We start from the raw sequence: 26,591 nt of genomic DNA on the forward strand, positions 1-26,591 counted from the left end.
AAAAACATGCAGACTCAAGGCGGTGCATGATCTTCTAGATATCAACATTCCATAAAATACCATATGCAAACCATGTCAAGTTGGTAAGAAAACCAGAGTTCATTTCAGTGGAAAAGAAGGATCAGAAAGTAAGCCTCTTGAACTCATCCATACTAATTTATGTGGACCAACAAGGAAAAAGTCATCTCGTGGAGAAGAATAATTTATTTTATTCATTGATGGTTTTTCTAGAATGTGTTAGATACGTCTACTGACGCATAAAGATGAAGCATTTGAAAAGTTCAAAGCCTTCAAAGCCTTAGTTAAAAATGAATCAGATCGAAAAATCAAATGTCTCAGATATGACCGAGAGGTAGAATTCATATCAGATAAATTCTTTTATTTTGTGAACAACATGGAATAAAAAGGAAATTCTTTGTTGCGAGAACTCCTCAAAAAAATGTCGTACTAGAAAGAATGAACATAATAGTTCAACAAATGGCTCGAGTTATGCTTGATGAATCTGGAACTCCTACCACCTTCTGGGGTGAAGTTGCATTTATTGTCGTGACTATTCTCAAAAATGCTAATGTTTGGGTAAAGAGTGATCAAATTCCATATGAAATTTGGTATGGTAAGCCTCCTACCATAAAACACTTTAGAGCTTTTGGAAGTAAATGTTTCATTAAAATGACTCATGACAAACTTGGTAAGTTTGAACCCAAAGCAGAAGAAGGAATTCTTCTTGTTTATTCATCCAAAAACAAAGGATTCAAATGTTATAATAAAAGACATTGGAAAATTGTTCAATGCATTGAAGTAGTAATTCATGGAGCATTCAAAATGAGGAGCATATAAAATCAACAAAGGAATATGACAATGATGAAGATAGTGAATGTTGTCCCGTATCAAATATAAATGATATAGAGGAAGAAACCAATGAAGCATCAGAACAAGATACAATAGATAGGGAAAAGACTCCATCTAGGAATGTTCAAAAGGATAATCCAGAATCTCAAATTCTAAGAGAAAAAGGATCTGGAGTACAGACAAGAAGAACTCGTACAGAAACCTCAAGTTATCTACCATTACTATCCTCCATAGAACCACAGAATGTAAATGAAGCTAGCAAATATGAATGCTAGGTTAAGGCCATGGATGAAGAACTTGACCAAATTGAAAAGAATGATACTTGGGAATTAGTTCCTAGACCTCATGATAAAAATGTTATAGGAACAAAATGGATATTGAAGAATAAGTCAAATGAAAATGGAGAGGTTATTAGAAACAAAGCAAGAATTGTTTGTAAAGGGTATGATCAACAAGAAGGTATAGACTTTGAAGAAACTTTTGCACCTGTTTCGAGACGTGAAGCTATAAGAATGTTTCTTTCTCTTTCATGTTTTCCAAAATTCAAATTATATCAAATGGATGCAAAATCAACTTTTCTTAATGAGGATTTAGAAGAAGAAGTTTTTATTGAGCAACCAAAATGATTCATTCTAGGAAATGATGCAAATCTTGTATGTAAGCTCCAGAAGGCTCTATATGGTCTGAAACAAGCTCCAAGGGTCTGTTATTATCATCTTGACAAATATCTACAACAAAAAGGCTTCACAAAAGTTTTTGCAGACAACAAATTATATAAAAAGATTGAAAATGATAGACTGTTAATTATTGTTGTTTATGCTGATGATATCATCTTTGGTAGCTATGAAGAATCTACGAGTCAAAACTTTTTCTTCCATTATGCAGCAAGAATTTGAAATTTCCTTACTTTGTGAACTTACTTATTCTATTGATCTACAAGTGAAGAAAACAAAATATGGTATTTTTCTTTCACAAACTAAATATCTCACAATGATTTTGAAGAAGTACGGAATGGAAGATACTAAACCAGTATGTACTCCAATGGTAAGAGGATGCAGTCTCAATTCTAATAATGAATCACCTACAGTGAACCAACCAGCATAAATATATATGATTGGAAGTCTACTTTATCTAATGGCTACAAGACATTATATCATACATGTAGTAGAAATTGTTGGAAGGTTCCAAGAAAATCCAAAGGAATCACATCCTCAGGCTGTAAAAATAATATTCAAATATCTTCAAGTAACTCAAGAGTTTGATTTATGGTATCCTAATGATACAAATCTCAGTCTTCATGAATATGCAAATGCAGATTGGTCATGAAATGTTGATGATTGAAAAATCACTAGTGGAGGGGCATTATATGTGGGATCACGATTATTTTCGTGGTTTAGCAAGAGACAAAGTTCGATTTCCTTATCTACAACTGAAGAGTAATATGTGGTAGTTGCATCGTGTTACACACAACTACTGTGGATGATGCAAACATTTCAAGATATTCAAATCACATGTACTCCTCCCATCTCCATTGTATGTGATAATACAAGTGCCATCAGTACTTCAAAAAATATAGTCATGCACTCCAATATCAAGAACATACCCATTAAGTACCATTTTCTATGAGAACAAGTGCTTGAACAAAAGTTGAAATTGGAGTATGTTCCCTCCAAAGAATAGGTTCTTGATATATTCACCAAAATGCCTCTAAGAGAAACATTTTAATATCTTAGACAAAATCCGAGAGTAGTTTCTGCATCATACTGCTGTTAAATCCATTTTTTGAGAGGAACGTTCCTATATGTGAGTTTCATGAAGGATAGTTGCATACATACACTATTTTATGTGGCTAAAGAAGCATATATATTTTTCTAATAGAAAAATAGTGGGTCAGACTCTGATATAGGTGCTCAGTCTAATATTGATGATTACAGTTTGATGTTATGCATTGTTCATTGATCTTTATCTTATTGATGAAGATGCCTTGATGAATGATTTGTTGACAATGGACAGGTAACACTGGTTTAGGGGGAGAATTAGCCTTATCAAACATTTTGTATTTTTGACATTATGGTTGCTAATTTCAGCTATGGTTTCGTATTTTCATATCAATTGTTCATCTAGATATCTATGGTGTTATATGTCTCCTTCTATCATAGTCTATTTTTGAATGAGTCCTATTGGACATATGATGTAATTTGTATCCCCACTATGCATGGGAAGGATGATGTAATATTTTCTATTTCAGTCATGTATAAATAATTGTTATATCCCCACTTCGTTGGGTGGATGATTCAAATTTGGTGTATCCCCACTTGGTTGGGTGATTGGTGTATGTATTAGTCATTGGTCTTAGGGAGCTCATATTCTCATAGTTGAGATATAGATTCATGTTTTTCTCTTGAAAATTATCTCTGCGGACTCTGCATGTACTCAGGGAGAGCACGGACAACATAGTGTATCTCAAAGGGGGAGAATATCTTGGTCTGCCCTTTTCCCTTGATGTCAAAGGGGGAGAGTATTTTGGTGTTGATTGATATCTCTAATGGTCTCTACAGCTTGCAGTAATCAACACTAATATGGTTGCCATCAAGTCCAAAGGGCTGGATTGTTGACATTATGATATACATGTGTTGTTCTTGATGGCAACTCACTCACAGGTGAGCTCAGATTTGATAAAAGACAACTCACAATGTAACATGTCAATTCAAAGTTCACAAGGCATTGGTAGAGAAGAAAAAGAAGTTGGAATAAAGGTTTGCTGATCAGAATCAAGAAATTGAAGGAAAAGGATGTTTTCAGATAGTTTAAGTTGTAGACGCAGGTTAAGATTGACAAAGTCGCGTATACACACTGGTTCATGGAACAAAAAGAGAATATATGTATGCACGCACTTTCAAAAGAGGAAAAACTTGTATGGGGTGGAAAATCAAGAAAATTCAAGACTAAGGAATAACAAGGATCAGTACCATGGTATTAGCCCACAAGTTTGAGTGAAGTAATGACTATTTGATCCCGTCCAAGAATACCACAGTTTCTATGTGTTTTGTAACACCCCATCTTTAAATACACATATTATATGCTCCTGAATAAAATAAATAAATAAATAAATAAAAATGATATTAATAAAATAGAATAAGAATAATGCATTAGTATCAATAATTACTTAATCTAAAGTTTTAAAGTTTATGTTAAAAACAAACATAAATAAAGTAAAGGTATACATGAATATAAAAAGGGCAAAGAGACAACGAATATGATAAGGTACATATCAATGTTATAAAGTTATAAAAGGATACGTATATGGTTATATAGAGTTTTAATAATATTATAATAACCATACCACATATATGAGGGTTAAACATTATAAAACCTTAATGTTGCATATGAACACCTGTAACAGAAGGATGACTCACGCCCATGAGGAAGTTGTCACTGCGGGAGAAAGCGGTGGAGTCGCTAGTGTACAGGGCGGCCACCTATAAACCCAGCTATAAAACCGCAGATAATGGGCTAAGAACAGGGGGGGAAGAAGGAGAAAATCAGCAGGAGAAAACCAGAAGGAGAAAATCAGCAGGAGAAAACGAGGAGGAAGAAAATTGACCATTGGAAGAGCTTTAAGCAGTTTGAGGTTCCGTGCACGGGGGATAGTGAGCTTCTGTTGAGAAGATTTCTCGATTGAGCAGCCAGGCTCTACTTAGTCTGGCTGGGTGGTATTGGTCTCCTGGAAATTGGATCAGAATAGCCACAACATCATCAACGACGCCAGTTCAGTAGTAGTTCAGGTAAGTACAAATTTAAATTCTTTACGCTTCCTGTATTTCAGTTCTGGTTATTGCATATGGTTATTACATGTTTTTTGCTCTAACTTATTGAGAAAGGCTAAAGCTATAGAAGGGGGAGAAGATAAAAGGGTTAGGAGTGAAAATGAAAAGGGTGTCCTAGGAATACTTCTATCTGAAGTATATTTTATGTTGTAGGGGTTATGATTATGATATAATTTGAAATATTTTGTGCACCTAGTATACAATGCTAGATCAGGATCATGAGACATGAAATGAATTATCATCATATGATTAGATATTGGTTGGGCTATGTTATATACCTAGGGGGGATAATATGGGGTACCAAGAAGAAAGAGCTCTGATACAAATTGTTGTAGATCTAACCCAAGAATATAAGATAATATCAATAACCCAATAGTAACAAGATCAAATATAGATAAATGATTCTTTATTAATCAAACCCTTATGGTAGGGCAACACCATACATTCACTCCTTAAGGAAGGAGAACACTCCACAAGCCATATGCCTGTTCATACAAGAATACTTCTCTTCATCTTCATATCTCTCCATGTGGAGTCTTTAGCCTCTATATAGGCCTCATACATACAATACCATGCATCATTACCATGGTTTCCTCATACCATCAACTAATACCATGGGCCCATTATATTATTATTATTACCTTGGGTACCTCCCTTGGTACCCCATATTATCCCCCCTAGGTATATAACATTCCACCCCCCTAAGCATGTTTCGTCCCCGAAACATGGGAAGAACACAAATAATAAGATCTACTCAAAAGAGTAGTCCACTGATACCATGCACGTGCATCTAGCCATCCAAGAGAAAGGTGAACCCTCAATCTCGCTGGTGCCTCGCTCGCTTGAGATGGAAGTTGGCCGTGGCAGCTCTTCTGTGTTGATGTGTAGTGGGTGGATCTTCTCTCCTCACAATCCGTCATGTGACGACTTGGTTTCCATCTTGATGGTTGTCTCGCTGGGTGATGTGGGTGATGATATGTTGAAGTTTTAACCCACGATGGCTTTTGCTTGACTTCACCCTGCTGTGGTGCCTGTTGTGGTGTCTTCTTTGTCAATATGACTTCAACCACTGAGCCCTCCTCTGATGTATCATCACCTGTAACCTTTTCTTCTGCAGCCTCTGTTTGTGTTTGATTGTCGATCATCAAAGGCTCATCATCTGAGATGTCAGTCCCTTGAACATCTTCTACTTCAGCCTCCATGTGCTCTACTTGTTTATGGATGGAAATATCCTGTAATGTAATTTTCTTCTTTTTATACCATAGCCTTAGGAATTTCTTCTGCACATTAATATTGATAGTACCCACGGATTCCATCCAAGGGTATCCCAAAACAACATCCATGTTATCCATATCTGAAGCATAAAAATCACCATGAAACACATACTTATCCATAGAAAGTTTCAAATCCTTATAGATTTGAACATCCTTATCATCAATCTGTGTATGTTCAATTTGTTTTGCTGGGACTTGCAATTTTTTTCCCAAATTAACACTGATAAAATTATGTTTACAACTAGGATTGATAGAAACAATGATCTTCTCTTTCTGAATCAATCCATGAATCTGCAATAAGGATATACCCGTATGAAGTAACCCTTTAGGTTCCCTAGTTTCCTTCTTTTCTGTAAAAATAAAATCTTTGCTAGGCAATGTGACCTGACGAGCTAACTCGCAAGCCTCCTTCCACGTGGAAGGGTGATGAAGTAGAACTTGAGCTTTGATGGCTTCTTTAAGACCGTTGATAAAACATTCCTTGAAGAATGAATCTGTGAGACCCTTAGTGCGAAAGGCTAAGGCTTCAAAATCGGTAATATATTCCTCCACTGTACCAGTCTGTCGGAGCTTAATGAGATGATGCAAAAAAGATTCTTCCTGTTCAAAGCGATCTAGGCCCGCCATCACAAAAATATTAGCGAAAAATTGAAATTGTCACAGTTTCGTTAATATTGCTCAGAATCCTTATTATGACCTGTTTTTAGAAATGGAACCATCATTCTGCATCTTCGCATGTGATAGAAATTTTGATCCAGGCACTAGAATTCCAGATCTACGCTGCAACTTTCCCGCCGTCACCCAAAATTTCTGAAAAAAGAGTTGATTTTAAATCAACGATATCTTCCTTATCCGGACTCCGATTCGCCTGATTTTTTTTTTGAAATCAGGTGTTTTGTCACAAGGATTCCAGATCTACAATTAGATATTATAGATCTGGCACCAAGACATCCAGATATGTGCCGCAAATTCGCTGGCCCTAAAAATTCTCTGCAACCCCACTGATTTTTAGATCAGCGATATCTCCTTCATCCGGACTCCGATTCAACCGATATTTTTTTTGAAATCGGCTATTTTTTCACAAGGAATACAGATCTGCAATTAGATTATGTAGATCTTGAACCAAAACATACAGATATGATCTGCAAATTCGCCACCCGAGAAACCCTGGAAAAATGAAAAAAAAAAAATCTCCACGGTTTGCCCAAGAAAGAGCTCTGATACCAATTGTTGTAGATCTAACCCAAGAATATAAGATAATAGCAATAACACAATATTAACAAGATCAAATATAGATAAATGATTCTTTATTAATCAAACCCTTATGGTAGGGCAACACCATACATTCACTCCTTAAGGAAGGAGAACACTCCACAAGCCATATGCCCGTTCATACAAGAATACTTCTCTTCATCTTCATATCTCTCCATGTGGAGTCTCTAGCCTCTATATAGGCCTCATACATACAATACCATGCATCATTACCATGGATTCCTTATACCATCAACTAATACCATGGGCCCATTACATTATTATTATTACCTTGGGTACCTCCCTTGGTACCCCATATTATCCCCCCTAAGTATATAACAGGCTAGATCTGATTGCTTCTGAATGTTTTATTATTTAAATATCATGATCTGGGTATGTCTAATGTCTGGAATAGCAATGAAATTGTAAGTTAATATTTGCATATATATATACATTATTTCTCCATGGTAAAGGTGCGTATACAAACAGGTTCGACACTTTCAAGTAGCATATGCAAAAGAAAATCCTCTTGTTTAGAAATGACTGATCTATCCGATCAGTGCTATTGTTTTATTGTTGTCTTTCCATGAAGTCTTCTTAGATCTGAATGTAAAACTGAATGCATAAGGAGTTTGTGTCTGATTGATTGATTGATTAGGTGAGAAGGGTTATCTTTGCTGCTGACTCACTAGATCTCTGTAAATTTATAATATTTATTCATAATATTACTGGTTGGTACAGATCCAATTTAGAAGTTTTCATGATTCAGTAGTTTTAGAGGTATACGCAAGTTTTGTTGTAGGAAGTAGTGTATACAAGCAGGTTGCAGTCATTAAAGTAGCGCATACATTCTTATGTATGATTACTAAGGTCGTAGCTAGTTTTGAAGGGTGATGCACGTTTCTAGGTTCAACATAGTGTTCTGGTGACAATGATATGAATGTTTAGATTAACTGATGGGTCCAGTGTGAAAATTTGATTAAAATAGGCCTTCATATTGTATTGTTGTGTACTAGGAGCATCCAGTGTGAAAATTACTGAAAACTGGTCCCTGGAGGAAGATAGAATGTCACACCCTTCTCTAGGACAATGCCTACGTACTAGTAAACATATGTGCTAGTATAAGAGCTAGGGGGTAGTAGAAACTGGAAAATGAGAGAAGGTCACAGCCTTCTGGAGGGGGATGCCTGCGTATTTGTATGAGTTTGCACCAGTACAAGATTGTAAATAGATTTTCTTTATATTAAAAGAAGATAGAGTGGTGGGCTCCAGTATTGCAGCAATAATGTTGCAACTCAGGGGACTCCCTTCTTTACTTTTATCAACCTGGTATTTCGTAACAAACTTGGAAGCGACGGTGCTGTATGCACAAGTACTAGCTGTTGCTGCAGCTGTCACTTGGTCAGTTGGCACATGTCCGCTAGGGGTGTAAGCCAACTTCTAAGAGCTCTTAAAAGAAGCTTTTTAACTGATGGATGAAAGCTAACTCAAAGGAAGCTAATCTACTTGCGGAAAGAAACTGAAAGCAAAAAAGTAATGCAAACACTAGCAAACCCTAATTTTACCAACTAGTCCTACTGATGCAAAGGAGAGAATGCAAACTAATGGAAGGGATGTCATTACTTCTATGAAGGTAAAATACATGTGTCTAGACTACCTCTATCTGCAGAAAACATCTTTTTTTATTTTTGAATAAGTTATTAGAATTATCATGCATGTGCTTTTAACTGGATTTTTACTGTGCAGGGGTGGATCAAGGAGGAGAAATGCTTGGAAAAGGTTGGGAAGGTTCAAAAAGGCTCTAAGGAGTCCCTGACACCCTTCCGAAGAGTTTTAAAAAGTTTGGCTATCAAGAAACCTCATTTGTGAGCTTCTACAGGAAGTCTGCAGGGATTCTACAGGATGTTCAGAGATTTCTACACGATGTTCAGAAATTTCTACATGATGTTTAAAAAGTGGATTTTAGAGTATGGGTGAGTGAGGGAAGATGCATGAATGTATAGGGAGGTAAGATATGGGCCTGGAGTGACCCAAGGACTGGTGGATGTTGTGGTGAGAGGGTGTAGAAGGCTGACTTGGCTTAAAGAAGGCTAAGATAATGATGGAGCAAGAAGGCAGGGTTACGTGGGCAAAAGGACAGGTGTGAGACGAGGAACCTAGCTAGGAGATGGAACAGCTAGCTTTGATGAAGCTTAGGCATATGAGAGAGTGGTAGATATGCCCTGCATGGTGTATATTTAACCGAATCAACAATGTCTTACAAATAATCAAAGTCCCAGCTAATCTAATCTAACTGTCAATAAAACGAATAAACAGTAGCTTTATTTGGAAAGAAAAATATGTACATCAATCATGCAAAGAAACATTTCAGAGATCTAAACCCATAACTAACTTATCCAAATGAAAACAATACACTAAGGGCTACATGGTCAAGCAAACTAGTGTTTTTGTTGGGGCAGCATTGTTTCTTCAATTCCAGCCCCTGATCCAATAAGGATGAGGTGAAACTGAGAGAGTTGTTGACCCTTTTCTTGGAGATTTTTTCCTGTTATTATCCTACCAATCTATTTTAAACATATGAAGCAATTCTATTCATAAATAGTGACCTATTTAACCAACACAACTAAATCTGCCCAAAAGAAATACGTTTCAAATGCATAAAAGGAAAACACTGATGCATAAGGGAAAGGTAACAGTACAAAAAGGAAGCCCTAGGATCTCAGGTTGGGCCCATCCCTGAGAGCTATGGCTCCTATAGAAAACTCAGAGTTGATATAAAATCGGGCTGCTTCTCATTATCAAAAAATAGTCATAAGTCAAGTGTTATGCCAAAATGGCTACAAGAGAACAAAGTAAAGCTAATAGCACTGTAGTGTAAAATATGCAATGGTTTCAAAAGTCCCTTATGAAGGCTGAGGCCTTAACATTTATACACCACGAGGGCCCTAGCTGGCCTCCTAAATCTATGGTACTTGGCTGTCCAAATTGTGAGTAGACAACCCCTTCCAAAATCTGCTTGGCTGCCTTCTAGATCCGGTTTTGGTGGCCTTTGGAGCTCGAAGTTGGTGGTGAAGATCCCAAGGAAGGGCTATTTAATGCCATAGACAACCCCCCTATGAATCCTCACCTCAAGCTTGGTTGTCTTCTAGCCCATGATTGCTCGGTTTTGCTCCAACATGTGTCAAAAAACCTGAAATGAGCACGTGTTAGCCACCTAGGAAGAGTGACTACCCTTATTCGTAAAAATGACATAAACATACTGAAAAATAATGCATAAGCTATAAAAAATGAAGGTTTGAACAAGGACTGAACAAGGATAATTAGGCCAAATGAGGCCAACAAGTTACCAAATTTGGGGCTCATCATCACCCCCCTGCTAAAAGGGTTGCTCATCCTCTGAGCAACTAGTCCAGCTCCTCGTCCTTCATTTCTTTAATCGCCACCCTCACATCCTAGGCTTCTGAAGTAGTATCCTCCTCACCGTCATGGAATCCGGCCTTCCTTTCCACCTCCTTCCACTGCTTATTCTCTTCTTCTTCTGTGCCTCCTTCTAACAATCCCAAAAGCAAAGGTGGACTTAGCTTGAGGCCTATCCAACTAGCCTGGAGGTTTTGAATAGACTTCTTGTAGAGAGGCACTCATGCCAAGGCCTCCCTCATTCTAGTTGGAGTGTGATATTCCCTGATTTTGAGGTTGTGGGACAATGTGTTCCACCTACGGGTGCAAGCATGAACACAATTGTCCCCTAATAATCGCTCCATATCCTCGAAGTGTGCTATGGTCTGAGCCTGCCGATACATGTACTCTAATAAAGCCTGAGAGTTGGTTGCTAGGTGCTAGTGAGTGGATATCAATGTTGTGGGGTCCCCTGGCTCTGCTCTAATCAGCAGTGGTTCATGTGGTTCTCGGTCCATGAAATTTCTGACCTCTGCCACTCTCTTTTCTTCGTGGTTTAACCATGAGGTCATTGCCATCATCTGCATGTCCTCTACTGCTATGTTGGGGTCCCACGAGGTTATGTTTGGAAGGGCCAAATTATGAAGGTAAAACTTTGAAAGCTTATCCTTATCTTTCGATGAACTGTTGTTACATAAATCCATGAACTGCCGAGGGTTTTGGATTTGGGAGATACCCCTTTGTGCCAATGTGTTGATTTGGAATTGCAGCCACTGATCCCTTAGGTATAGGCCATAGGATTTGGCCGGCTGCCTACCTCGCAGATCTTCCATTGCCCAACTGACCATGCAAGCTAGTTGTTCCTCCTTTTCTTGCATCTGTTGTTTTAGAGATTGTATCTCTATGCTTGCCTGCAATTCCCTTTCCTGTATTTGCCAGTTTAGTTCCTCAAGATCAGCTTGCATTCCTTATTTTTCTTGAGGTTATGTTGTGGTGTCCTTGACTGTTGTGTCCTCTTCTTCCTTTGTCCCTATAGCTGTAGCTGTTGTCTAAGAAGCTCATTCTCTTCTCTTAACTTGGCCTGTTGGGAGATTTCCACATGCCGTACTCTTGCCAACTCCCTTTGTATTTCCTTGAGCCTTTCCTCTAGAGGCCCTATATCTACTACCCCCTTGGATTTAGCAATCCTCATCCAAGTGTGGGTTCGTAGTCTTTCTTCCTCTAGTGCTAGAAATAGTGGCACTGTGAATTTTTGAGGAATAATTTTGCCGACCTCCAAAAAGTTATAATAAGAGCCCAGGTTGGGCTGGGGGCTTGGTCCCATGATGACATTGGTCTTCTCCTCCTCTTGTGGTGACTTGGCTACTCTTTCCTCCATCTGCTCAGTTTCCTTCAGCCTAGCCAAAGTTTCCTGTAGAACTGCCTCGACATCTTGTAGAGAGGCTTCCGAGTTCAATTTCTCCATCCTTTCCCTCCATGAGGATGTTTTCGGGCTCCCCCGCTCACAAGTAATGGATGCCTTGGAGGGGGACCTATCCCTTGGTGTGGTAGGGGTATCCACAATTTTGGTTAGCTCTTTTGATGGAGGCTGGGTCTGCCAGTCTTAATTCTCACACTCCTTATTGCTTTAAAATACAGAGGAGTCTTGCTATTTCATTTTTCCTTTGGCTTGGGAGAGGTACCTAGGGTGGCCAGAACAGCTGCTGCCTCCCTAGCTAGAATTTCAGCCGATTTCTCCTTCTGTTGTCCTTTTTCCGGATTTCCTGTAGAAAGTCCTATAGTGGCTTGTTTCTGGCTTCCTGTAGAAGCCGTTTTGAAACTTCCTATAGAAATAGCCTTCTGGTTTCCTATAGAAGCAGATAGCACCGTTTTAGCCTGCTTGGCTGAGGGTGCTTTTTCCTTTAGCTTGGCTGAGGCTGCCTTAGGGGTGCCGTCATTGGCTTGGACTTTTTCAGTCCTTTCTACCCTGCTCTGTAGTATTTTCTCCCTGGGTGTTGGTGTAATTTCACCACCCCCTGTTTTGGCAGCATGGCCTTCTTCTTGTGTTCCTTTATGTTCTTTCTTTGGTGTTTTGCCCAGGGTTTCTTGTCCTTTAGCTTTCCTCTCTGCCTGAGTGTGCTCCTTCTCCTCGCTGCTGGAGGAAGTGAGCTCCTCAGCCAAAATTCAGATGTCATCATCCTTAGACATATTCCAAAAAATTTCCCAGGACAGAGGGACAGTGTAAGTGTGGAGTGCATCTTCCACGAGGAGCTTGATAAGCCCATGATGGGCTAGATGGTCTGGTGTCCCCTCTCTCAGTATGGTGGCACACACAATCATGGATTGCAGGAGGAAGTAAGGAATGCTCAATTTTTGTTCTGAGGGTAGGTCCATTTGGTGCCTGAGTTCTATGAGCAACTGAAAATGATAGCCATACACAATGCTAAATCGCCCCTCACACGTAATATACTTCATAATTTGGAGGCTGACTTCACTCCAGAACGGTTGTAGGCTAGTTCTTTGAACTCCATTCTTGTCCTCTAAAAATTTTTCCTCTGGCAAGAAGAACTCTTTTTTAGCTTTCTGACCCAATTTTCTCTCCTCCTTATCCCAGGGTACCCCCATCGGTAGATCAATTACTCTGCTAATGAGCTGTGGGGTGAGTCTGAGGGTCAATCCTCTGAAGTTGACAACGGCCAATGTCTTTGACTTCGACTTCAAGGACCTTAGGAATTCTTTTGTAATTTCGTCATCATGACCTTGAAGCTTGTCACAGAATGACATCCAGTGTGCACGGGAAAACAAGTCCACCACCTCAGGGGTTTCCCGTAATTTCTTGGAGTCTGAAGGTTCTTTTCTAATGAACCCTCCCAACATGGTAAAAAACTTTTGTTTTTTTGTTCTGAACTTGCCTGCTCGTGTACAGAAGGAGGACTTCTGGATTTCTCTACACAGAGTGTAGAGCTACGTCTCCGTTATGCACATAGTCATATAAAGTTCACAATCTTTCACCGGTGAGCCTTGATAGTGTCTCAATTTTTCTACAGGAGGGAATTTAATTAAAGGCCCTGGAGAAAATCTCGCATGCAGACTACGAAGACAATTTCATGCAGCGATAAGAAAATGGCTTTTGAATTCATAGACAGACTTGCATTCACATTTTCCCTACCCCCTCAACATGTCAAATTCACCACCTTTTGAATTATTTGCATGGGAAAGTTGTGTTCAAGCCTACCTCACTGAGAATCTCCACCCTCGACGTGAACAGTCCAACTTCTTGTAGAAATCATCCACGGCTTCTAGAGGACATTATGATGGTTCTCGATGAGTCTGAGCAGCAGTAGGACATTGGAACAGACCGAGAACTCGAGCTAACAACTTGTAGAGGAGGAGGACGCATCCTCGGCTACAAAATGGTTGTGAGTGTAAATGACTGCAGTGTATCATAATTTATTCAACCGACTGATTTTGAATTGCTGCGGAATTCATGGCGCGGAGGTGAGTTGTCCCGGTCGATACATTGGCCGACGTCACAGCCATCATTCCTCGGCGTGTCCCTAACCGCCGAATTATTCCCTCTCCATTCACCGCCACCATTCCTGTCATACTGCCGCTTCTCCCTGACTGGACACTTCCCACGTGTCAATTGCCCGTCTTTTTGGCATAACCAAGCCCATTCGGATCCTACGAGGCTTTCTAACTAGTTGTGGTGGCTAGTTGAATGGCTACCAGACTCGTTCAATCCGTTCATTCTCATAGTCATGCACATTTAGAGTATAGCTTATGTAATTTGACGAAATAAGGTTAGGCACTTACCTGTGCGGCCGTGGACATGGTTTTTTCAGGTTTTGGGACGAGGAATGCTGGATCTGCTTGCTGCTACTTCGTGCATGGGTGCTGGAGCTCCTCTTCATTGGCTACTTCTGGCTACGAGACCTTGAGACCCGATTTCCTTGTGGTGAATGTTGCATGCACCGGCTTCATGAGCTACTGGTGTCTCCATGGTATGTGCTCCAGCCGGATCAGCTGCTACAGGATTCCTGTAGGACATCCTGTAGTCGTTTATGCTCTTGGGGTGCATGCTGAAATAAATGAGTCACGTTCACAGGTGCAGGGTCCTGAGGTCGCCTTGACAGGTAAAGTGTGCGAGCCTCTGCATGCTTTATTTCCCACTTAAAAAAAAAAATATCTGAGAAAACAGGGTTCTGGTATGACTGTGCAGGTATATTCGACCAGATGGTAGCAATGGTGGTGAAAGGAGGTGAAACAAATGGAGGATGGAAGAAAAGAGTGGTTACGTGCCTCCTCAACGGACTTCAAGCTTCAAATCCTTCTCCATAATCAATCCTGGCCCGCCCAAAGGCTCTACAGGATGTTTCTTGTAGAAATACAGAACTTCCTGTAGAAAGTCCTGTAGCTTCCTGTAGAAGGCTAAACCATGACCAGATTGTGTCCAAACCTTGGAAAAAATGAGTGTTCATGGAGGGAGTGTATGTGAGGTTGCCTGGTAGCTTGGTAGGGACCCTTGTCCTTGAGTTGAGAGGCCTCCTTTTTGCATTGTGTTCCTGCAACCTGCAACAATTTCCAAAGATTAAACTTGTTTTTTCTGTTTCTTCCTGCTTCTTATTTTTTCTTTTTCTTTCTTTTTGTTTTTTTCCTTTTTTTTTAAGAGACAGCAGGGGTGCCTCAATGAGGTCTTCATCCCTACTATCTGCCTTGGGCACCTCAGAGAGGTTTTCACCCAAGGATATTTTTATTCCAAATCTTTTTTCAGAGAGACAACAGGGGCGCCTCAATGAGGTTTTCACCCCTACCATCTACCTTGGGCGCCTCAGAAAGGTTTTCACCCAAGGATCTTTTTTATTGCATACATCATTATATATATATATATATATATATATATATATATATATATATATATATATATATATATATATATATATATATATATATATAGATATAATGATCTTTACGGTGTGCCCAAAACAGAGGCAGAACCCTTCTCTATGACCAGCACTGATTTTTCCACAGTTTTGATGAACTCTTGCCTCGAAAGAGGTTTCCCGTAGACCTTTAGTCGATGCCCATTGATGAGCATGGGGATGGCTTCTTCATCAATGGTTCGGATAAGGACATAACCATTGTCATTACACTTCTCCACTACATATGGTCCTAGCCATCTTGTCCTTAGCTTCCCCTTGAAATCCTTATGTCTGGAATCATACCGCAGCGCCCAATCTCCCGGCTGGAATTGCTTGTTATTGAGGGGCTGGTCATGCCATATCTTCCTCTGAAGCTGAACCACTTCTGAGTGGAGGAGGGCCTGCATTCAGTGTTCATCTAACCCATTCAGCTGCAATAACCTTTCTTGTTGAGCATGGCTGAGATCTAGGTCCAGTTGAGCTGCCATCCTCAATGTTTTGTACTCAAACTCGATTGACAGCAAAGCTTTCTTCCCATAGACTAGCTCATAAAGTGTGAAACTGGTTGTGGTCTTCCAAGTGGTGTTATAGGCCCAAGTGGCCTAAACCAGGTGATCTGCCCAATCCTTTCTGCTGCTGCTCACCACCTTAGTCAGAATCCCTTCTAATGCTCTATTGGTGACTTCCACCTACCCATTTGCTTGAGGATGATATGGGGTGGAAGTCCTATGCTTGATCTTGTGATGAGCGAGCAAGTCTTCAATTAAGTTGGAGGTGAATTGGCTTCCTTGATCGGTGACTAACTCTCTTGGGTAGCCAAATTTGTAGAAGATATTTTCTCTTAAAATCTCAGCCACCTTTTCTTCTATTGCTGCTTTCATTGCCTTGGTTTCCGCCCACTTTGTCACATAGTCTGTGCACACAATGATGTAAGACCTTTGCCTTGAAGAAGGGTTGATAGGACCCACAAAATCCATACCCCACTTCTGAAATGGCTCGAGAGTCACTTGAGGTTGGAGAGGAATTTTGTCCCTTGGAGTTGGTTTCCCCATCCTTTGGCATCGGTCACATTGGTTGATATATCTTCTGACATCTTGATGAAGAGTGGGCCAGTAGTAGCCTGCCTGTAGAATTTTGAAGGCAGTCCTATTGGCTGCAAAATTTCCTCCACAAGGCCCATCGTGACAGGTTAGGAGGATGTCAAAGACTTCCTCCTCCCTTACACAATGCCTTAAGATCTGATCAGGGCCATGTTTGAATAGGTTGCCCCCGATCCAAGTGAATGAGGCACTCTTCCTCACGATTCTGCTCTTCTCCTTTGAGGATAGATGCGGAGAGAACTGTGCTGAGACCAGATAGTTTGCTATATCAGCAAACCACGGAGAGAGTACTGAGATAGCAAATAGATGTTCATCTGGCATCTGGTAATCCACTGTTCCTTATTCACCTGCAGGCAAATCTAATCTAGACAAGAAGTCAGCAACAACATTTTCTTTACCTGGTTTGTCAACGATAGTCAAATCAAACTGCTGCAACAAAAGTAACCATATAATAATATGAGCATTCACATCAGGCTTATTCATTAAATACCTAATTGTAGCATGGTCAGTATGTACAAATATTTGATAGCCAGTGATGTAGTGTCGGAACTTGTTCATGGAATGGACCACGACCAGGAATTCTTTCTCGGTTACAGTGTAATTCATTTCTACCTTGGATAAGTTTTTGCTGACAAAGTATATGGCATGTGGAAGTTTTTCTTCAACTTGTCCTAAGGCTGCCCCTATGGCTTTGTTCGAGGCATCATTGTGGATGTGGAAAGGTAGGGCCCAATTTTGGCCTCTCAAAATTGGGTAGGACACCAACTTATCCTTTAATTCATTCAGAGCCCTCTGATAGTTGTCTGTCCATTTAAATTCAACATCTTTTTCTAAGAGGCCAAACAATGTCGAGGCTAGCTTATTGAAGTCCTTAATGAATCTTCTATAATATCCCGCTAAGCCTAAGAAACTCCGAACATCTCTTACCTTCTGAGGAGGTGGAACCATTTTGATGATAGTGATTTTATTAGGATCCACCTGTAATCCTTGGCAAGAAATGGTATGACCTGACACAATCCCTTCAGTCATCAGGAATTCACATTTTTCAGGGCTGAGGGATAGGTTCATCTCAATGCACTTGCTTAAAACTTTTCCCAGGTTGGACAAGGCTTCTTGGAAGCTAGACCCATAAGGAGTAAAGTCATCCATATAGATTTCCACCGAATCATGAACCAACTCAGCAAAGATGCTCAATACAGTTGTCTGGAAAGTGGCAGGGGCATTGCATAACCCAAAGGGAAGGACTTAGTAGGAAAAGGTACCCCATGGACAAGTGAAGGTGGTCTTATCTTGGTCCTCCGGGCTGATTTGGATCTGATTATACCCGCTGAACCCATATAGGAAAGAGAAAAACTTCTTTCCTGCCAGTCCATCCAACACTTGATCTATGAAAGGAAGAGGGAAGTGGTCTTTCTTGGTGGCTTTGTTCAGTTCTCTGTAGTCCACACAGATTCTCCACTTCCCATTTTTCTTGGGTACCAACACCAGAGGGGAAGCCCATTCGCTGTCTGATATGGGGTAGATGAATCATGCATCCAAAAAATTTTGCACTTCTTCTTTAACAATGTCCTTAACGGCTGGATTCATTCTCCTCTGATGTTGCCTCACTAGTTTGCATTCATCCTTAATGTAAATATGATGGGTACAGATCAAGGGATGGATTCCTTTCATTTCCTTGTAGCTCCAGGCAAAAGCCTCCAAATGGTGGGTCAAGAGGCTACATAGCTCCTTTTCTTGAGAGGGAGAGAGAGAGGAGCTGATCTTTAAAGTTCTTTCAGGGCCAAACTCCACATTCTTAACTCTGGGAGTGGTCAGATCAGTCGCACATAGGTCCACTAAAGCATTGGCTTGGGTATCTTCCACCAACTCTTCCAAGGATAGTTCACCACGGGGAGGATTTTGGATTATGTTCTCAATCAAATCATCCTCGGTTTGAGGACCTCGCCTGGTGGCCTCTACTGTGTATAATGGTGCAGAGTAGACCTCATCCTCTTCTCCTTCTTCCAACCAGAGGGGTAAGTCATGTTCTAGCAGAGGTTGGGCAGGAGGGTATATGACCAATTGTTTGGAAATATGCCCATTTTTTATGGTCATGCTTCCTGCTCGACAGCTGATGTAAGCATCCACAGTAGCCAGCCAAGGCCTTCCAAAAATGAGGGGATATCCCGTGAGTTTTAGCTTTGGCTGAAGGACCACAAAGTCTGCAGGGTACTCCTAGGAGTCAACAGAGACCAAGACATCTTCCACAATCCCTTCGGGAGTCACAGTGGAGTGGTCTACCAATTACAGCACTGTTGAGGTCTTCCTTAAGGAACTCTGAAGGTTGAGCTTTCATGGTGTCCCTGGTCATCACACTAATGGCGGCCCCTAGATCAATCAAGGTGTGGGGTATGATGGTGCCATTGATGTGGACATCAACTACAGGACTCCCAGGGTCCAAATACTTTGGACAAATTACTTGCCCCAACATGAGATCGGATAGTTGTCCTATGACATTGATGGTTGAGGCATCTCTCTTTTGCCTACCTGGGTGTCTGAAACACTTCTCCTTAATCAATTTGTTGTATATAGGTACATCTTTTATGGCCTGGAGAAGTGGTATTTTCACACACAACTGGTTGAGTTCTCCCAGAAGCTCATTCTCTTTTGGGTTGGGTTGTGTGGTTACTGTGAGTCACTCAGGAAAGGGTGGAATGGCTTGGGGTTCACTTTCCTATTTCTATTCCTCCTCTAGTGGAGGAGGTTGGCACTCTAGAAGGACCTTCCCAGATCACAGGTTGATCTCCTAGATCTCCACAGCATAGGTAGGGCATGTTGTCTCCCTAGTATGTACCTGCTGGGCCTGTCTGTTGTTGGGGTTCGGGTTCAGTTGAGCAGGCATCTGGGGTTATCTTGGAGGAGCAGGAGGTAATGGTTGTGGTTGAGCTGGTGGTGGAGGCAAAATGGCAGGAGGAGTGTTGTACTGGGGCCTCCACCCCAGTTGAGGTGCATTCCACTGAGGTTGTGGCTAGGCATGTGAGTGAAATGAATGGGGAGGAGGTTGAGTACGGTATGGAGATGGATAAGACCACGGAGGAGGTGTGGAACAGGAAGGATGAGTAGGGGGGCCCCAAGAAGGTATATGAGTGGATTGGTTGGGGTTATAATAAGCTTGGGATATCCCTTGCATCCTCTACTGGTAAGGTCTGGGTCCATGTGGCCTCCTCTAGTTGAGGAAGTAGAGAGGTTCAGTAGCCACCTCAGCCCCTAGATACATGGCTTTAAATCCATGCAAGGTAGGGCATTGGTTGGTAGGGTGGTCTTCCTCACAAACGAAACATACCTCTACTGAGTGCAATGGGCACTAGTTCTTTGGATGCTTCCTCGTGCATCTAGGACAAAAAATGGCCAAAGCCCTCTCAGCTTCTTCTTTCTTTTGCTGAATTAGGAAGGCATCAAGTTGCATGGCAATAGTCTGTCTCATCTCACTCTTGAGGTCTTCCATCTGGTTAGCAAACTCATGCTTGGAGAAGGTGGTACTAGCTAAAAGATTATTCCCCCTACCTCTCTTTTGGGCCACCCTAGAATGGTTTCTAAACACGGTCTTTATGTCCTCATAAGGTAGTTGGTAGATGTCTCCTCCAGTCAGCATGTTAAGGGTGTCCAGAAGGTCTTCAAGGACTACTCGAAGCAGAACCAACTTCAGAGATTCCGGGTCAACTGTGCACCTAGCACGTTTATAACTGAGTTGGAACCTTTCCTCGTATTCTTCTAAAGATTCATTGCTTCCCATGGTCATCCAGAAGATTTCTCCCTTAGTTTCCTTGGATCTACAGTAGTCTCGTTATTTGGCATTGAAAGCTTGTTGCATCTAAGCCCAAGTGGTGATACTATTTCCAGGTAACCCCATGAACCAGCGTAATGCTGCGTCCTTGAGGGTAGAGGGAAAGAGTTTCAACTTTTGCTCATCCTCAGCATAGTCATAAGTTCGACAAAGGAAAACAAAATCAAACAGGAAGGTATCAGGGTCTTCAGTAGGCAATCCATGGAAGTGAGGTAAAGCGAAGGGGCTTACGTTTTCCATTTTCATGTCTCCATTGGTCTCTCAGATGGGAAAGGCACCTTCTATTCTCTCATCTTCTCTTCTACCATTTTGGTTTTCAGCCATGGCTTCAGATGGAGTGTTTTCTAACTCTCCTTCTGTTATAGGATCTTCGTATATCTCAAGAGGTTCACCTATAGGTTCTTCTGGCTCACTGTCACAAGAGAAGAGAGAAGGTTGACTTAGTGATGTGGTGGGGGTGTTGGGTAATAATTTACTAGTTTTTATCTCTCTTCCTACGAGGCATGAAATGGAAAGACTTTTGATTGATTTTGTATTTTTTTCTTCTAGTACCTGCAAAACTAAAATAGATTGAACTACAACTAACTATCTTGCTGAAATGAAAATGCGGAATTGAAATGAAAGCATGAAAGGACTAATCAATCTTGCTCAAATGAAATTGCAGGAATTAAATGTTCATCTACGCTTGCTGAATTGAAACGCTAATCTACGCTTGCAGAATTGAAATTGCGGAATTGAAATGATAATCTATGAAAGCAGGAAATATCTACTCTACTTTTGCGGAAATGAAATGAAATAAACTACTTAGCAGAAGGTTGTAGGAGAAAATATCAGAAAAGCAACAATCACCAATACTCTGACACTTCCCCAGCAATGGCGCCAAAAATATGGTGGGCTCCAGTATTGCAGCAATAATGCTACAACTCCTGGGACTCCCTTCTTTACTTTTATCAACCCGGTAGTTCGTAACAAACTTGGAAGCGACAGTGCCGTATGCACAAGTACTAGCTCTTGCCGCAGTTGTCACTTGGTCAGATGGCACAAGTCCGCTAGGGGCTTAAGCCAACTTCTATGAGCTCTTAGAAGAAGCTTTTTAACTGATGGATGAAAGCTAACTCAAAGGAAGCTAATCTACTTGCGGAAAGAAACTGAAAGCCAAAAAGTAATGCAAACCCTAGCAAACCCTAATTCTACTAGCTAGTCCTACTAATGCAAAGGAGAGAATGCAAACTACTGGAAGGGATGCCATTACTTCTATGAAGGTAAAATACATGTGTCTGGACTACTTCTACCTGAAGAAAACATCTTTTTGTATTTTTGAATAAGTTATTAGAATTATCATGCATGTGCTTTTCACTGGCGTTTTACTGTGCAGGGGTGGATCAAGGAGGGGAAATTCTTGGAAAAGGTTGGGAAGGTTCATAGAGGGTCTAAGGAGTCCCTAACACCCTTCCAGAGAGTTTCACAAAGTTTGGCTATCAAGAAACCTCATTTGTGAGCTTCTACAGGAAGTTTGCCGGGGTTCTACAGGAGGTTCAAAGATTTCTACAGGATGTTTAAAAATTTCTACAGGATGTTTAAAAAGTGGATTTTAGAGGATGGGTGAGTGAGGGAAGATGCATGAATGGATAGGGGGGTAGGATAGGGGCTTGGAGTGACCCAGGGACTGGTCGATGGAGTGGTGAGAGGGTGTAGAAGGATGACTTAGCTTAAAGAAGGCTAAGACAATGATGGAGAAAGAAGGTAGGGTTACGTGGGCAAAAGGACAGGTGTGAGATGAGGAACCCAGCTAGGAGATGGAACATCTAGCTATGATGAAGCTTAGGCATATGAGAGAGTGGTAGAGATGCCGTGCACGGTGTACATTTAACCGAATCAACAAAGTCTTACAAATAATTAAAGTCCTAGCTAATCTAATCTAACTGTCAATAAAACGAATGAAAAACAGCTTTATTTGGAAAGAAAACCATGTACATCAATCATGCAAAGAAGCATTTCATAGATTTGAACCCATAACTAACTTCTGCAAATGAAAACAGTACACTAAGGATTGCATGGTCAAGCAAACTAGTGTTTTTGTTGGGGCAACACTATTTCTTCAATTCCAGCCCCTGATCCAAGAAGGATGAGGTGAAACTGAGAGTGTTGTTGACCATTTTCTTGGAGCTTTTTTCCTGTTATTATCCTACCAATCTATTTTAAACATCTGAAGCAATTCTATTCATAAACAGTGACCTATTTAACCAACACAACTAAATCTGCCCAACAGAAATACGTTTCAAATGCATAAAAGGAAAACAATGATGCATAAGGGAAAGGTAACAGTACGAAAAGGAAGCCCTAGGCTCTCAGGTTGGGCCCATCCCTAAGAGCTATGGCTCCTATAGAAAACATAGAGTTGATATAAAATCAGACTGCTTCTCATTATCAAAAAACGTCATAAGTCAAGAGTTATGCCAAAATGGCTACAAGAGAACAAAGTAAAGCTAACAGCACTGTAGTGAAAAATATGCAGTGGTTTCAAAAGTACCTTACGAAGGATGAGGCCTTAACATTTATACACCACGAGGGCCCTAGCTGGCCTCCTAAATCTATGGGACTTGGCTGTGCAAACTATGAGTAGACAACCCCTTCCAGAATCTGCTTGGCTATCTTCTAGATCCGGTTTCTGTGGGCTTTGGAGCTCGGAGTTTGGGGTGAAGATCCTGAGGAAGGGCTATTTAATGCCATAGACAACCCCCCTATGAATCCTCACCTCAAGCTTGGCTGTCTTCTAGCCCATGATTGCTCGGTTTTTCTCCAACATGTGTCAAAAAACCTGAAATGAGCACATGTTAGCCACCTAGGAAGAGTGACTACCCTTATTCATACAAATGACATAAACATACTGAAAAATAATGCATAAGCTATGAAAAATGAAGGATTGAACAAGGACTGAACAAGGATAATTAGGCCAAATGAGCCAAACAAGTTACCTAATTTGGGGCTCATCACAGAGACGACACTAGCACATGGTTTTTCTCCCGCATTGGATTTCCACCTTAAATCTTGGTGTTCATTTGTGTTTCTTATGTGTGATGGTTTATTATGTGATTACTGCACATAGTTACTATATAATAAGTTACTAATGCACTAATTAAAAATCAACACGTGATAAATTAACTATATCATAAATTCCGTGGGTATATGCTAGTTTCTCTAATCACAGTAGCGTGCACATGCAAGTTCACTTCCTTGAAGTAGCGTATATAAATCTGTTTGGGAAATGAAAAATTATTGAATTGTAAATACTGATTCACCCCCCCTCTAAGTATTTTTTCCAAAATTCGTTGGACTTATTATAAGTCTCAAATTCATGCTTAGAATATGGCATGGGGGTGATTGGTTGAAAGAAATATTTGGTTCATCTGAATCTATGGTCAAGTGGTATGTGGAAGTCCCTCACTTGGTTGAATTTTTCATACGTTAATAAGAACTATTTTTCCTCTTATATTTCATGAGTAATTATACTTGTTATTATGTGGATTTGATGGTTGTTCTATCATGCTTGTTATTCTGGTTATATGTTGGTTATAGGCGTGGTTTCTTAATAGATTCTAGCTATGGCTCTTTATATGTTTGATTTTTTTATGAACGATTAATGAATGAATGAGCTAACAAATGTTATGGAAATTATTATGAGAGGTAATTAAAACTTATCACTGATTCTTAGATAAGTTTCAAACCCTTACATTCACATATGCATTGATGCCCTATATATTACATGTTCATGATGTGTTTGAAATAATGTATGTCATGGTTAGGATAGGTCAGGTTCAGACCTTGATCAACATTTGAAATAAAGGCTTTATCTTTGTGTATTTATCGTTTTTTAGAGTTTCATTAAGTTCTTGGAAGTGGTCTAAAGACTAGCCTTGAAAAAGTTCCTTATATCTCATGGTCGCATTCATAGAACTGGGTGAAAAATATTGTATTCACTCCCTTACATGCTTATGCATGTGACTAGAGGCATGTAGGCACATGGATGTAGGCTTATGCATGTGACTAGTAACCTAAGCCAATGAAAAAGTAGTCTATCTCAAGGTCTGGGAACCTACAGTGGTTCTTTAGCTCTTGGGGCTCTTGTACCTCCTGAGAAAGGTCAGTAAAGCTTTAGTTTGTTGATTCCACTTCCTTAATTTTACTTAATAGGTTGATTTATGTCATAGTATTGCTCAAATTATGTTTACCCTGGTATGTCAGTGAAAGTGGGTAGATTGGGAGGGGTGGTTACATTTTAACTTTTTTCTTCTCATCCTTGAGGTAAGCCACATACCTCAATAAATCCATGAACATGGTCGTGTACTCCATTCCTCTCATAGATCCCATCTTCAACTCATAGAAATCCTTGGACTTTCTACCATAATACATGTTATAAAAGTACTTCTTTTTTATGAGTAATTTGAACTCATGCTAACTCAACTCTTTTATCATGATACCTTTGGCACACTTCACATATTCCCACAAAATTTACACTTTCCGTCTAAGACTAGAAATAATTATCCTAGCTTTCATATTATCTATAAAATCATGCATCTCAAATAACTCCTTTACTCCAAGAAACCATGTTTCTACATCTTTCGATTTGTTCAGGTCTCCATCGAATGTAGGCGGCTTGTATTTCTTCAACTCATCTGTCAAGTATCCCCTCTCACTCCTCCTATAAGCATGATAAACATGATGACCATGATACCTATCTCACCCAAAGCTAGAATAGAACCTATAGCCACTGCCTCCCATATTCAGTGTACCCAAGAACCCATTATATATGACTATGTCATGAGTGTTTGACATTTACCCTAACTAAGATATTCTACCATATGCCCCCTTAGTCATGTACTCCTATCCATATCTAATTCGTGGTTGTCCTTGTCTCTAGAAATTTAAAAAAATCTAAAGGATAGCTATATTGACATTTTCTTCCATTTCTTATACCCTCGCAAGTATTTTTTACAACTTGATGATTATGTCATTTTCCACCTTGCAACTTCGAATTTCCCCCTTTACACTTCTTAAGGTATCTTCCCTGTTAGGATAGTACTCATCTCTTGGCTACTCATCTAGTTTATAAGGAGGCTTTCATGAATTGTAATCTCATGTGAAAAATCAATCCATATTAACATGATACATATATATACATGACCATATCAATATATCGACATCATGCATGATAATACTAACTGTATACAATGACTTCATGCATGATAACCATAACCATGACATTGCATGCATAATGACATGCAATTAGCTCATCCAGTCCAAGTATTTGAACCATGCCAACGCTGACAGCTCATTGACATCCCTGAAGGCTTGTAGAACAATTAGGGACCAAAGAACCACCTTAGGTGACCAAACCCTGAGCTAAATCTACTTTTCTCTCATTTAACCCCCAAGCACATTCACAAGCCTGTAAGAGTGCTATTATAGTGCTCCAACCAAACACATGACACTGCCTCCATGTAGTTATATCCCAAAAATTCTAGCTCAAAAGGTGTAGTCCCGAAATCAGAGCTATAATTGCATGCCAACCTCCAGAATACTATCAAGAACTAGTTGTAACTTCACATAATTATAAATAACTTAAATAAAATGTTAATCAGACAAATCTTGAACAAGAACCTAACCTAGCTAGGCCTAGCCATCAAATTAATTTCATCAAACATATGTTGAACATGTAAACTACAAATCATGAATGCATATCTGATCATAGGAGTTTGAAACTTATGTGATAATCAGCAAGAAGGTCTAATTCCCTCTCATAATAATTACAATAACACTTATCAGCACATGCAATAATTAACCGTCAACTACTTTTCAAATCATGAACAAGACATAGACAATACACATTCACAATCCATACTTATAACCAACATATAACTATCTTTTTAACCATGATAGAACAATCATCCAATCATCATAATAAAAATTATAAGTTCTCATAAATTACAATAAGATAATATCTCTTATTAACTTATGCAAAAGCTAACCAAGTCATGACCTTCCACATACAACTCAATCATAGATTAGGTTTAACCAAATATTTCATTCAGCCAATCACCTCCACCCTAAGGCTACCATGATCTCACCAAAACTGGTTAAGAGATCACAAAGCCCAAAATTTTTTTGGATGC

Source organism: Pinus tabuliformis, chromosome 6 (genome assembly GCF_031772625.1).
Source record: "Pinus tabuliformis cultivar Carrire ecotype Pingquan chromosome 6, CPIR1, whole genome shotgun sequence".
Lineage (NCBI taxonomy): Eukaryota > Viridiplantae > Streptophyta > Pinopsida > Pinales > Pinaceae > Pinus > Pinus tabuliformis.